Here is a 14918-nt window from a genome sequence, read left to right on the forward strand (position 1 = left end):
TCTTTATCTCTCTCTCTTTTGCTCTCTCTCTGTCCTTTGAGGAGTGCATGTCACACCTTCTTATCTGGATTTCTGTCTTGTAGGCTGTGACCTACAGATTGTCCTGAGACCCACCATAAGTCTTCAAAATTATTGTTTTGAGTTTATTTGAATAAAATGTTTTTTTGGTCATTCAAAGGTGAATGAGTGATTCCCCTTTTTGTGACAACACATGCATGTTACTGGTTGAAATTGTGCGACATCAGGCGAATTGTTTTGCTTATGATTTTGTGAAGTTTATGTAACATATCTTTGTCTGGGTGGAAGTGGGTGCCTGGTGGGGCGTGGGGGGGGGGGGGGTCCTGGGGGTGGTGGCGGAGAGTATTGTGGCCCTCTTGGGTGTCCAAGCTGAATGATCGTTGGCTCCATGGCATCTGTTGTTCTTCATGTGTGGCTCTGGGCTGGGCTCCCTTTTATGGTGCAGGTTGTCATCTGACTTCACACCAGATCAGCAGAGCAGGTATTAAATTCCTGCTGCTAACGTGCCTTATCTCCTGTTTTGGGTTCTTATCACCAATCTGGCTGGATGTTGAAAATTTTGTGGAGTGGTGTTGTTGTTGCAGCTTTTTACACAGGAACGCCTACTCTGCATCTCATTAGCGACAGCTGCCGGTCTCATCTGTGGCGATGTTTATTGTGGATGCTAGCACAGGTAAACTTGTCCAAACTGATCTCTGATCGTAGTCAATGAAGTCCAGGAATAATCAGTCAATATCCTCCGTAAAAAGGCTGTCCAAACAGCAAAGTAGGTATGCAAAAAGGCAAAAAAGGTTCTGGTGGGGAAAAAGCTTTACAATATGAGCTGAGGTTTGATAGTAGAAAGTGTCCTCCCACAGTATTCCCCTCTCTCACACAAAGAAGAGAGATACACACCTACTGCTCTAATGGTTAGTGTCATTGTTTAATTTCCATCAGTCATCAGTGCTCAAGGTCATAAGTCCTTCATTCGAGGCATGAGGATGGGAACATTGGCACAACCATAGAAACATTAACCCATGTTGTTGATGACGAACAGCGTACTGGGACAAACCTCACCATATATGCAAAAACACTAAGTGAAGTAGCCACAATAAACGAAGTTGTAGAGACCTTCGCCAAAGTTTCTTGTGGGAACTGGGATACGTGTACAACATACATAGTTAAAGCGCATAGCATGGTGGGCACCAAATTGCACATATTGCGCCCTGAAATATAAACTGAATAAGTCGAAAGAACAGAAAAAATGGGAATATAAGCTAATGTTAAAGTGGGCCCGAAGTACACACACAGCAGAAAACGTGTAACCTTCCCAGTAACGAACCAAGGTATTAAAATACAGGTGATCAAAAGCATTCAACCATCATGTCTCCTTGTACGAAGGCATGTGAATATAGCATGCAGAAATTACCAAAATGATGTAGTTGGCCCCATTCTGTGCGCCTTCCTTTGGTTGTGATATCCCATCATGATGGTTTATCCACATTGCGTTTTTAATTTTGGCTTGCCACTTATTTGGTAACTCGTTAGATTTGCAGAGCATAGTCCCGCTTTGGTGGAAATTATCATTTAAGGATGACTTAACTAGAATAGCAACACACAGATAAAAAGATTTTAATTAAAAAATAAAGGTAAATTATTAAATTTGTTTAGTCTTTGTAAAGTGAATTCCCATTTCAATTTTAATGTTGTCTGTTTTTAGGTCTGGCGCTAGCCACATCCTCTTGCATTTGCTAAACATAATTGTGAAATGGTCTTACTAACTTGGGGCTTTCAGTCCACCATTTTCATCCATTGCCCATTACTGTGGAACATATATACAAAGCATTTTTACGGTCACAAATAGGGCGATTCACAGATTTGGCAAGTTTGTGACCGTAAAAATTATTTTTGGAATGTACTAAACCAAAATTACGGTTCGGTAACATGTTACTGAACTGCAATTTGGGTTTTGCAATTCGGAATTTTGAAGGGGCGTGTTAAGGGCATCCTTTCCAGATACCGAATCGGATTGGTATGTACAAATGTTTTGCTATCGAATGAGGTTTCAAAACATTTGCACTTTACCACCAACTCAAAGTTGGTGTTCATGCATTCACAAATTGGAAAGGGTCCCCATGGGACCCCTTCCCCTTTTTGAATGTTGGGAAAACATTTTTAAGGGACCACTGCCTGCTCTTAAAGAATGAAAACAAAATGTTTTATTTTTTATTGTAGACACTGTTGGACTTGGCCCTTTTTGGCTAAAGTTCCCTAAACTTTTTGCTTTTTTTTCAGACTAGGTGTTGCCATCTTAGATGCTTTGGGCACTTTGCCACTGCTAATCAGTGTCAAAGTGCAAGTACTCCCTGTATAAAGCGTAATGGTAATTGGTTGTCCATGATTGGTATGTTGGCCTTACTAGTAAAGTCCTTAGTAAAGTGCACTATGTGTGCACTGGTAATGCAAATGCTAATAGTGGGCCTGCAGCACTAATTGTGCCACCCACACAAGTAGCCTTAAAGAAGAACTCAGGCCTGCCACTGCAGTGCCTGCGCACAGTTTGTTAAACTGCCATGTTGCCTTGACAAGTGCACCCACTTGTCAGACCTTACCCTTCCCTTTCTATGCACATCAGACTCCCCTATGGTAGGTCCAAGGTACCCCCTGGGCAGGGTGCAGTGCATCTGAAAGGTAGGACATATACTGAGGTGTGTGACAGTGAAATACTCTCTATTTCATGTTTCACTGTTGAAAGGCCATCTTGCCCATAGAACAGAATAGGGAGGCAGTGTAATATGTTTTCCAGACTATTTTTCCATACGCGTAAGATGGAGAAGTGAAGTTTAGAATGCCTGAACTCACAGTGTAATGACACATCTTTTTATGAAGGTGGTTTTTGCATTGTGTGTTTAGGAACCCCTCTTTTAGAAGTGGCTGGGTTTGTGTGCTCTAACATTTCTGTGTGTCTCTGCCTGGTTTTGGATTGACTGTTTGGATTTGAAAGTGATAGGATCTGGGGAATGTCTTGCCCAGGGGAGGAGGTGAGACAGCAACAGGCAGACCTGCATCTGGAGTGTAGGGGGGAGGAGTAGCCCCTAGAGGTAAAGAGGCCTGGGTTCCTGCCATAACACAATGGTCCCATCTCCTGCTGAGTGATTGAGAATCCAGACCCCCACTAATCAAAGGAAGAAGATGTCACTGGCAGGAAGGCACCCATAACTGGTTTGAACAGGGGTCAGTCTCCCCTGAACACAAAGACTGTAAAGACATTTAGGGGCATAACTAGGAGAGCTGAAGTCCCTGAATGTTACAATGGAGAAATGGATTGATCAAGACTGTAAAGGATTGAACCACTTCGTGGTCAAGAGGAACCTCTGCCAAGGAAGAAACAGCTGAAGAGACTAAAGGAAAGGACTGGCTCTTGCTGTGTATTCTGGGGCTGGCCTTCAGTTTGCTGCTTTAACCAAGAAGAGGCTTAAGGGACTTTGTTGTGTTGTGTGACCCCCTATTTAAGAGGACTTTGCTGTGTGCTGTTTCCGGAAGTAAATTATCCCCAAGGGCCCGAGGTGAGCTGGCTCCCTGTTACGGAAACTCAGGAACACAAAGGTTTCCAGGAGAGTCTCAGCGACGCTGTGTGCTTGTGCTGTTTGCAGCCTTAGACCCTCGTAAGAATTACACTGTGATCATGTGCACCTGGAGTCCAGTGAGTCTCAGCGACGCTGTGTGTGTGTGCTTTGTACAGCCTGAGACCTTCGTGAGGATTGCCCTGTTATTGTGCACCTGGAGTCCAAGTGAGTCTCAGCGACGCTGTGTGTGGATCACTGACATAATATCGAGGTACATAATATCGATTACCAAAAATATCAGCGACAAAATATCGACAGACAGAATATTAACTTTGTATCTACAAACAGGTAAGTAATATCGAGTAAAAAATATCGTTTACAAAAATATAGTTTGTAAAAATATCGATTTTATTAAAAACAATGTTAAATTAAATTAATAACAATTATTTACTAAAATATGCTTAAAAATACTTAAATTACCTTATAATAATTAAATAATTAATTAAAGTTATAAAACAAAATGTACAACCATATTTGTTAAAAAAATATATATAGTAACATAATATAATTTAAAAAATATCCAATATTATTACCGTAGGATAGCGGAAGTGTAAAATGACTATTCCCACTCCAGAGAGTGCAACAGTAGATAAGGCGTTGGATAGCTTAGAGGTCAAAATTACTATTCCCACTCCAGAGAGTGCAACAGTAGGGAAAGCGTTGGATAGCGTAGGGGTAAAAATTACTATTCCCACTCCAGAGAGTGCAACAGTAGGGAAAGCGTTGGATAGCGTAGAGGTAAAAATTACTACTCCCACTCCAGGGAGTGCAACACTAGTGAAAGCGTTGGATAGCGTAGGGGTAAAAATTACTATTCCCACTCCAGAGAGTGCAACAGTAGGGAAAGCATTGGATAGCGTAGGAGTAAAAATTACTATTCCCACTCCAGAGAGTGCAACAGTAGGGAAAGCGTTGGATAGCGTAGGGGTAAAAATTACTATTCCCACTCCAGAGAGTGCAACAGTAGGGAAAGCGTTGGATAGCGTAGGGGTAAAAATTACTATTCCCACTCCAGAGAGTGCAACAGTAGGTAAAGCGTTGGATAGCGTAGGGGTAAAAATTGCTATTCCCACTCCAGAGAGTGCAACAGTAGGGAAAGCGTAGGGGTAAAAATTACTATTCCCACTCCAGAGAGTGCAACAGTAGGGAAAGCGTTGGATAGGGTAGGGGTAAAAATTACTATTCCCACTCCAGAGAGTGCAACAGAAGTGAAAGCGTTGGATAGCGTATGGGTAAAAATTACTATTCCCACTCCAGAGAGTGCAACAGTAGGGAAAGCGTTGGATAGCGTAGGGGTAAAAATTACTATTCCCACTCCAGAGAGTGCAACAGTAGGGAAAGCGTTGGATAGCGTAGGGGTTAAAATTACTATTCCCACTCCAGAAAATGCAACAGTAGGTAAGGCGTTGGATAGCGTAGAGGTAAAAATTACTATTCCCACTCCAAAGATTAAAATTATTAAAATTAACATAATTATCAATTAATCAATTCAATAAAATTATTTGTGAATGAAAATTTAATTAATTACCAAATAAAAATTATTTAACAATTAATTATAAATAAATAAAACTACATAAATTAACATATTTAATTAATTATTATTAAATTACTTCCCACCCTACTCCCCTATAAACCCACAACCAGCTACAGAAATGTATTTAGTTAAATTAACATTATTATCAATTAATCAATTAAATAAATTTAATTGGAAATTAAAATGTAATTAATTACTAAATAATAATTAATTAACAATTCATTAAAAACAAATACCAATAAATAAATTTACATATTTAATTAATTATAATTAAATTACTTCTCACCCTACTCCCCTATAAACCCACAACCCTCTACAGAAATTAAATTAGTTAAATTAACATAATTATCAATTAATCAAATAAATAAAATTAATTGGCAATTACAATTTAATTATTTACAAAATAAAAATAATTAACAATTACTTATAAACAAATACCAATAAATACATTTACATATTTAATTAATTATAATTAAATTACTTCCCACCCTATTCCCCAATAAACCCACAACCCACTACAGAATTAAATTATGCAAAATTTAAATAACATTACATTAATTAATTAAATTAACATAAATAAACACTTGTAACACATAAAATACACTATAAAAAATTAGATGTTATTAAATGTTCGATATTTTTATTAACCTATATTATGTACTTCGGTATTTTGACTATCTATATTTTAAAATTCGATATTACATTACTTACCTTCAAAACGATATTTTTGATGTCTGTATTCTGTCCATTCGATTTTCTGTCCAGCCTATATTTTTTACACGATATTATGTCCATTCGATATTTTGTAGTCAATATTTTGACTGTGCACCGCTGTGTGCATGTGCTTTGTGCAGCTTGAGACCTTCATAAGGATTGTCCTGTTATAGTGCACCCAGAGTTCAAGTGAGTCTCAGCAAAGCTGTGCGTGTGCTTTGTGCAGCCTGAGACCTTCGTGAGGAGTGCCCTGTGATCATGCACAACCGCAGCTCAAGGGAGTCTCATCGATGCTGTGTATGTGTGCCCTGTTGCAGCCTGAGATCTTCTTAACACCAGGGCCCGGACCGGCAGCCCCAGCGGAGCTGAGCCGCGCCGCTGCCAGAGCGGGACCTCAAACCAACCCTGTTGAAGGAGGGCCCGAGTTCCAATGCCCAGAATCCACAAAGAGGATTATGGGGATGCCCATGAGGCCCAAGTCGCAGGAGGAGGAGAAGAGAGTGAGGTCGCACCCCCCAGGTAACGTGTGTTGCCGCCTGGGGCGGGGTGCAGGCTCTAAGAGGGACGCTCTCGGCCTCTCCCATTCCTGAAGTGCGAGCCTCTGCTTCGGCTCGTATAGCGGCCCGTACTGGCCAAGGAGTGGCAGTACCAGGGCTAAAGTGCGGAGGTGCACTTTGGTTTACATCATAGCCGTGTGGGGGCATTTGTTGACGGAAGCTGACCGCGAGTCAGTACGAGTGGCGGCGAGACCTCCTAAGGCACCATGTTCGGTGCTGGAGTGTATTACGCTTTGTATTATTTCTGCATTACAAACTACCTGATTGTTGTAATACGCATTGCATTATTTCTGCATTACAAACTACCTGAAGTGTATTACGCATTGCATTATTTCTGCATTATGAACCACCTGATTGTTGTATTACGCATTGCATTATTTCTGCATTACGAACTTCCTGTTTGTTGCATTACGCATTGCATTATTTCTGCATTAGGGACTGCCTGATTGTTGCATTACGCATTGCACTATTTTGGCATTACGAGCTGCTGATTGTTGCATTACGAACTGCATTATTTTTACATTGCAAGGTGCCCGATTCTTGCATTATGAAGTGCATAGCATTGTATTAGGGCTGCAGTGGATCATTTAGAATTGCTCAGTAATATCACCAGAACTTAGAAGGGCTGGCTGGCCTAATAACCGGCCAGGAGGAATATTACAAATACGCATATTTTGGATTTATATTGGGTGGTCTCATCGTATATCTTTTTTATATTAATTTGTACTTGTTTTTATGATACTTGTGTAGAGTTCATTTGTGGTATCCTCATTGGGTTACTGAGAGCATGCTTGCAAATACTTTACACACTTGCCTTGAAGAGAAGCCTAGCTGTTCGTGCCAAGCTACCGAGGGGGTGAGTGGGGGCTTTCTGAGAAGGTGTCCTTCCTTTCCCTGACTTGGAAGCAAGGGTCCCTATTTGGTCTAAGGACCTACGTCAGCCAACTAGTGAACCCCAGGTCTAATAGACACAAATCCTGTTTTCCTTTAAGGAAAACAGGTTGCATTTCAGCAACAAAAACCTTCATTCATAGGCAATCACAGGCATGGTGTTCTGTTGACCTCTGCAGTCCACCATCCCTATGATGGCTGTCATTCCTAATGGGTCGCAAACTGCAACCTTCCTCATTAATATTCAGGAGGTAGGTTGATTTGCAACCCACTAGGAACTGCAAATATGAAACAAAAAGTTTCATACATAAGGAACAGATTCGGATGAAATCGCTATTCCTATTCTTTCAAAATCTGTCCCTGCAGCATACATGATGTGGCAATGAGCCAGCCCACTTCAGCAACTGGTAACCTTCACTCGGAGTTACATCATTATGCTCTATCAAAAGAAACAAACTCACACACACAGTAGTTCCCTTGAGTGCCAGGAACTACTATGGCAATGTGTGCTTTTTTAAACCAAAAATATATACATGCATTTGCAAGTAGCCAGTTTTTTTTTATATTGACAAGGGCCTGGCAGCTTCTCCAGTAAACGAGCTTTGTAAAAACCTCGACAAAACAAAACAATTGACAAAGGTAAAAGGTTGGCAGCCAAAGACAGCTCTAGATGCTATCATTTGCTTAACAGCTTTCCTCAGTGGAAGGATGCAAAGAAGTTGAGGCCGGGTATACTGAATTCGAATGCAGTTTCTTATTGGAGACATTTTTTGACTGTGTTGTGGCTTCAAATCAGTTTTCATATCAAGATTAATATAAAGATGATGGATAAATGGGAAGGAATATAATATAAATTAAAAATGGATATTGTGAAAAAGAAAACATTAGTGAAAAGACAGGCTACAAAATGTATGAATAAAAACCTTGCACATGTTAAAAGCAATTCAAAACAAAAAATCCCTAATGCCAGCTAGAGGTCAAAGAGCAAGAATAGCCATATATTATTTCCTTCTCACAAATTCTGTGCTCGTATTGTGTCAGTTCTGGACATGTCCGAAAAATGTGTAGTATGTTGCATTCTGTTTGGTTGCATTGTCAACAGAGCAAGTGCGGTAGTAGTTTGCCTCATGCAGTCTATCTGGTTTCAGATGCCAATCAAGCAGCATTTCGAAATACTTGAATGTCATTACAGCTTCTCACAGAACATTGTCTTCGTTTTTGAAGATGCCTACCCACTCCTCTCTTTCAATATCCATGTTCAGGTGTTTTTTAGCATCCTGTTCGCAAGTCTTCTTCGGAAGATTTAAAAAAACAGTGTGAGAATATTTTGCCACGTAACCCTGATACGAGTACCCAATGGTTTCCCAGTCTTTGAATGTAGCAAAAAAATGGTGATTCTTCGAGATTGAGTGTGCTTTGTCTGGATTTGATTTTAATTCTAACAAGTTTGCTAATTGGTTGCATTTCCTCTTTTTGTGTTGTATGTAGCCTGTATTTTTCTCTAAAAAACCTTAATGACCCCGTTTGCTTCTATTACGCGAGTTACGCTTCCCAAGTTTCCCCAAGCTCGTCTGTTGCCTCTGTGTGGATTGCTGCATTCCACCATAATGGTGTTTCTCCATGTAGCCTTGAATTAAGCTTCAATTGCTTATGAAATGAGATCAATGCTAGAATGGTTTATTGTATTATTGGGTTAAATGTCAATGACCGGGAAGATGTGTGCTTGTAAACATATGTTGGACCATTTCCATCTTTTATTCCTTAAAACCTATTTCCAAAATTGTTTGTGAGGTAAACATTTCCCTAAACCTGTCAGTTGGAAAAATTGTTAATCCAAGTCGTATGAATCCATATAGGACAACCTGACAGTTTATTTACAATACATTTTTTGCCTACTGTTCCTGGTCTTCTCTTGTCACGAATGAACTTCAACATTTAATAATCTATTCCTTTCAGAATAGTCCAGCATGTAAAAGAGATAGTTAAGCCTAAATACAAAATCTATTTCCGCTCCACACTGAAATCTAAAGTTGGGACCTCTTTCGGAAGTCTCACTTTGTCATGGTGATTATAGAAAATAAGTTGCTTTTATCATAGTGTTTATGTCTCAGTTAGCCAATGTACCTAAGTATTTGAGATTGCATCCTTTCCATTGTATCCAATATTATGTGATACTCACTCTGTCAGCATTCTTTGCTATTAATAGAGTTTCACTCTTATCTCAATTCACTTTTGTTAGAAGCCGGAGTTCCCATGCGCACCGTTGTTGTCAAGTGTACGACCCGGACCTCCCCGCTCCCACGTTAGGCCAAGGAAGGACACCGTCCGAGACAGCCCCGCTCACCCTCTGCTCCCCCCCTTAGTAGCTTGACACGAGCAGCCAGGCTTATCTCCAAGGCACAAGTGTTCAGTATGTGCAAGCACTCCCACAGAAATCCCAATGATGTCACCACAAATGAACTCTACACAAGTATGTATAAAACGAGTATACTTTATATAAAAAGATATATGAAATGACCACACAATACAACTCCCACATATATACGCTGGGTAATATTGTTTCTGATGGGTTGGGCGGTCTTAACCACATGCGTGCGAGCGGAATTCTGCTCACACGCTCAGATTTAGTAAATCCCATTATTCATGACGAGCTGGGCTCGTCATCAGCGTGCGAGGAGGCTACGCCATGACGAGCCCAGCTCGTCATCAGCCCCGAAGGGGTTAATCTCCAACCACCGCCTCTAACCAACAGTTACACTGACTTTTAACAGTTCTCAACAGGTTAAGTACGTTGTATCACTAGATTCACACAGGTTGCAAAATACAAGGAATACTGCACTACTTAATGATGGGTTCCTGTACAGTACCACAGTGAAACAATGCAATGCGTAGCATAAACATCATGTACTGAGTCAACGCAAGATAATGCAACTCGGTTCTCTACAAGTATGCCCTGTTCAAGAAAGGAATACAGCAATGCGTCACGCTGCAATTTCGTACAGTGCAATAGTAAAACAATGTGTAGCCCCACCAGCATGCCCTGTGCACGGAAGAAATAAGGTAATGTGTCACAGTGCAATTCAGTACAGTGCAGTAAACAATCAATGCGCAGCGCACTAACCCCTGAGTTCGTTAAGCACCTCCAGTGTCAGACATTGTTCAATAGTTTGATCGTTTGTTAGCAGCAAATATGCAAAGTGTTATACAGCTGTTTTTAGAAGTATGCAACCGGTACCCCCCAACATGGATCAATGATGACACCCAAGTTCCACTCCAGGCTCTGGCCCTTGTACTGCCCCGCCCAGGACCATCACTGACTGAGATCTGGGCCGAAGCAACAGGCGCACACAGCTGCCAGCAGTGAGAGGCCGAGAGACTGTCCTTCAGGCCCGCACCCGGCCCCAGGCGATGATGCACTTTACCTAGGGGGGGTGGGACCCCACTCTCCTCTCCTGCCGCAGCGGCTTGGCCTTACTCCAGAACCTTGTCACCACGGGCAAGGTGCACTCGGGCCGGTAGATCAGCTCCTGCGGGGCTGCCGGTCCGGGCAACCAACGTTCAGCACAAACTCCTTCCACGAAGCCTTCCACACAACGCTAGTGCTAAGTCAAGCTGCCTTTGAGGGCCCGATCACTTGGCCCTTCTCTTCGGCGCTGTTAGGACTTCTTTGTTCGCTGGTGCTCCCGCTCTCCGGTACCCCTCACCAGCACCTTCAGTGGCACCTTCGACTAGCCCCTCCGGCACATCTCACCTCTCCACCACATGCCGATCCGAGTGTCGGAGACTCACTCCTCCTTAGTACCCATGATGTCCCAGCACTCTCCACCAGTTCCTGGACTGCATTGCAAAAAGCACCCCCTGCATGTAGGAAATCTCGGCTCTCTACCACGATGCCCACACTCCACAGGCGCTCCAACACCTGTAGCTACACCAAGACACACACCCTGCGCGCCAGAGTCTTGATTTGCTCCAGGTGCCCACGATCACCTTAGGCACCCCTTCGGAGGTCTCAGTCTGCCATGAAACTGTCCCACCACCGTGCCACTTGAGACTTCCTGGAAACATTTTTGTTCATGTGTTTCCGAACAGGAAGCCAGCTCACCTCGGGCCCTTGGGATACAGGATGCAGCACACAGCAAAGTCCTGCTAAGGAAGAAGGGAGGCACAGCCCACTGCTGCGCCCCTTCAGTTTCTCCTCGGTCAAGAGCTACAAACTGCCCACAAGCCCCAGATCACAAAGCAAGGGCCAAGTGTCTCCCGCAGCCTATTCAACAACTCTTCCTGAGGCAGAGGTTTTCTTCCTGATTGCGGACAGGTCAAAGCCGCCGGAGGCTCGACCAGTCCAAGGGGTCTTCAAAGCACTCCCAGCACTTCTCTGAACGATACTGAGACCGTTCTCGATGACATCATCAACATGACCAACATCTTGGGCTTACAGTTCTTCTTGTTATACCCCTCATTGTCTTTGAAGTTTCCTTGTGCTCAGGGGTCGCCTACCCCTCCCTAAATCAGTCTTGTGTATCTCCCCCCCAGTTTCACTGTCCTCTCTTTGATACTGGGGGCCTGGATCTTTAATCACTCAGAGGGAGATGGGTCTATTGTTTTATGGCTCTGAACCAGGCCTCTTCACCTCGCAAAGCCTCTCCTTCTCCTTGTTCCATGTGCAGGGCAGCCTAATGCCAACTCCACCCCTCCCCTGGAGACCTCCCTCAGCCTTTCTCACCTCTCCTAGATCCCGGGAGGCAATTCACATTCTGCTGAGACACAAAAAAAGGTCTAAAGCACAAACTTGGCTATTTTCGCAAACTGCGGTTTCTAGACACACAGCGACAAAACCCATCTACCAAAAATGTGTTATGATGCTGTGAGTTCAGACATACCAAATGTCACTGTTCCATTTCCAATTCTTGGGAAACTAGGCTAACAATACTACACCCAGCCTCCACAAAGGTCATCCTACCCCATGGGTAGGATGGCCTTTCACCAGGGAAAATGAAATGGAGCATTTTTCACTGTCAGGGCCTAGCACCCACACTGGTGCAGGTTCAGCCTTTTACTTACACTGCATCCTGTCTAGGGGTTACCCAGGACGTCCTACAGGGGTGCCCCATGTGTATGCAAAAGGGAAAGTAAGGCCTGACAAGTGGTAGCACTTGTAAGGACAACATGCTAATTTAGCACAATTCGCGCAGGCCCTACACTGAAAACCTGTGTTCCTCTCTGTGCATTTATTTAGTACTAGCTCCGCACACACAGTGCACATCACTTAGGGATCTTGCTAGTAAGGCAAACATACCAATCAGAGACAACGAAACAACACTTCAATTTATACAGGGAACATCTGTACTTGCACACTGGTTAGCAGCGGCAAGCACAGCATCTAACTTCACAGCTCTCTGTCAGGAAAACGGTCTAGGGAAAAAGCAACATTTTAAGTGAACTTTAGTCAACAAGGCCAAGCCCAACAAATTTGTATTAAAAAAAAGAGAAATGTATGCTAGTTGATAAAATACAGAAGGATCTTGGGGAGTTGTTCAACATGACTTTGGGTCTTTATCCTGTGAGTTATCTGGAATTCCATAGATGTGATGAGTTTCACTTAAAACATGATAGGTAGAAAATCTGTCAAATAGGTTCTCATGTCAGATCCTTCTAGTTTTCTCAGGACCCTGTGAAAGTGCATGCCATCCATTTGTGTGCAGTCTTCCAACTCTGTTATATTGTTCTTCAAGTGCAAGAGGTCTGGGCCCCAGTTTGGTGTATTCTCCAACCTGGTTTCTATTTCTTTAATCATTGATTCTGCTTATGAGGGCCTCATGTTAGAGGGTGCACGTTTCCACCTTTTCAGTCTGAGGCTACTGTGGCTTTATCGGAGTCTATTGCTACTAACGTTGTTCCTATAGCTGAGATTATTTTACAGTATCATCTATAGTGTATTGTTTCTATATTGTGTGGATTACTGCTTCCTTACTGTCTCTGAAAATGACAGCTGTCCAGAGGTTTGTTTTGATGATGTCACTCTTCATGGTATTTTGAGAATGCTGAACCTGTGTCTTTGTACGTTTACTGTCTTAGGGTGGGAGACTTCTATTCAGGAATTTATCCTTTTGAAGCCCAGGAATGAGCACTGAAACGTATGCACATTTCGTCACATCTTCTCTCATGGCTTCTTTTCCATTCTTGCACACTTGGGGGCACATGCATCATTGTAGGAATTTGCATTTCCTAAATTGCGAAAATTAAGGAATCGCAATTTAGGAATTGCAAAATCCTAGGCATCAAGAAATCCTAATTTTTTTTAGGATTTCTTAATTTTTGGAATTTGCGATTCCTTAACTGCGAATCGCAATTAAGGAATGGCATTACATTGATTCCTATGGGCCTAGAGGCCCATAGGAATCAATGCCGTTTTGCATTTCTATTTTTTGGAATTCGCAATTTGTTGATGCATTGCAAGGGTGCAGAGGGGGGTCCAAAGGACTCCCCCCTGCACCCCTGAAATGTCTTTTAAAGTGCATGTTTCACACACACATGTCCTAAGGACATGTGTGTCTGTAACATGACACTTTCCAAAATGCATGTTTGTGCTTTTTTAAAGAATTTTGCAAATTAACACGAGGGCCAACCTCGTGTTAATTTGCACTTCCTATTTCAAAATTCGCATTTTTTAAAAAAATTATGCATTGCATTTAAGGAATCGCACAAATGCGATTCCTTAAATGCATTTGCATTTTTAGGAAATGCAAAAAAAAGCGAATTTTGAAAAATTGTTTCATGCATCCCAAAAACGTATTTAGGAAGTGCAAACGGCCAAATGTACCGATTCGCACCATTTGCACTTCCTAAATAGGTTGATGCATGTGCCCCTTGGTATTTATCTGTTCTGAGGTTAGCCCTCTTTGTTCATGTTAGTGTATGGATTTACAAAGAACTTCAGCATCTTGGTGTTATTCTTCTTTTAATATTTATCTTAACATGGTGCTATTTTGATGATATCTTCCTGTCTACTCACTACTGGAGTCCATGTGTTGCTGTGTTTGATCTCCCCTCTCACACTTTTATGGTACCAGGTGGAGTTTATTTTGCTGTTGTGGCTGTATTACCTCTCTGAGGTGATCTAGGCATGACTGCACCTGTACAACATAATTTCTATTTAAATGGTGCCCAAGTATGTGGCTGTGTTCATGTATCTAATACTTCAACTTCCTTCTTCCTTTCATTGAACACTATGCTCTAGTGTCCTTAATGAGTAATTGATCAATGCCTTTGGCCCTAACTCTTAGTGCACCCTGTGACACCTTCCTTTTAGACCCTCACCACCTCCCAACTCCCTAACATTCTCTAACTCACTGTGGTCACCTTCTCTTCTTCCCCCGAGGAGTCATTTGTTCTGCATTCCTTTCATTTGCAAGGCCTGGAGTCAGGATCCCTAAAAAGAGAGCAGGGTACTGAAACCTGCAGCACTTTCCTACAATACTAAATAATCATTGCAGACAGTTTTCCAAAGTCATACCTACTTTATTTCCTTATACATGTCTTACAGTTTTATTACTAATCTTATATCCAGGCCTTTTACTTTTTTTTGACTTCTAAACTTTT

This window comes from Lissotriton vulgaris, chromosome 1_1, assembly GCF_964263255.1.
Source record: "Lissotriton vulgaris chromosome 1_1, aLisVul1.2, whole genome shotgun sequence".
NCBI classification, from domain to species: Eukaryota; Metazoa; Chordata; class Amphibia; order Caudata; family Salamandridae; genus Lissotriton; species Lissotriton vulgaris.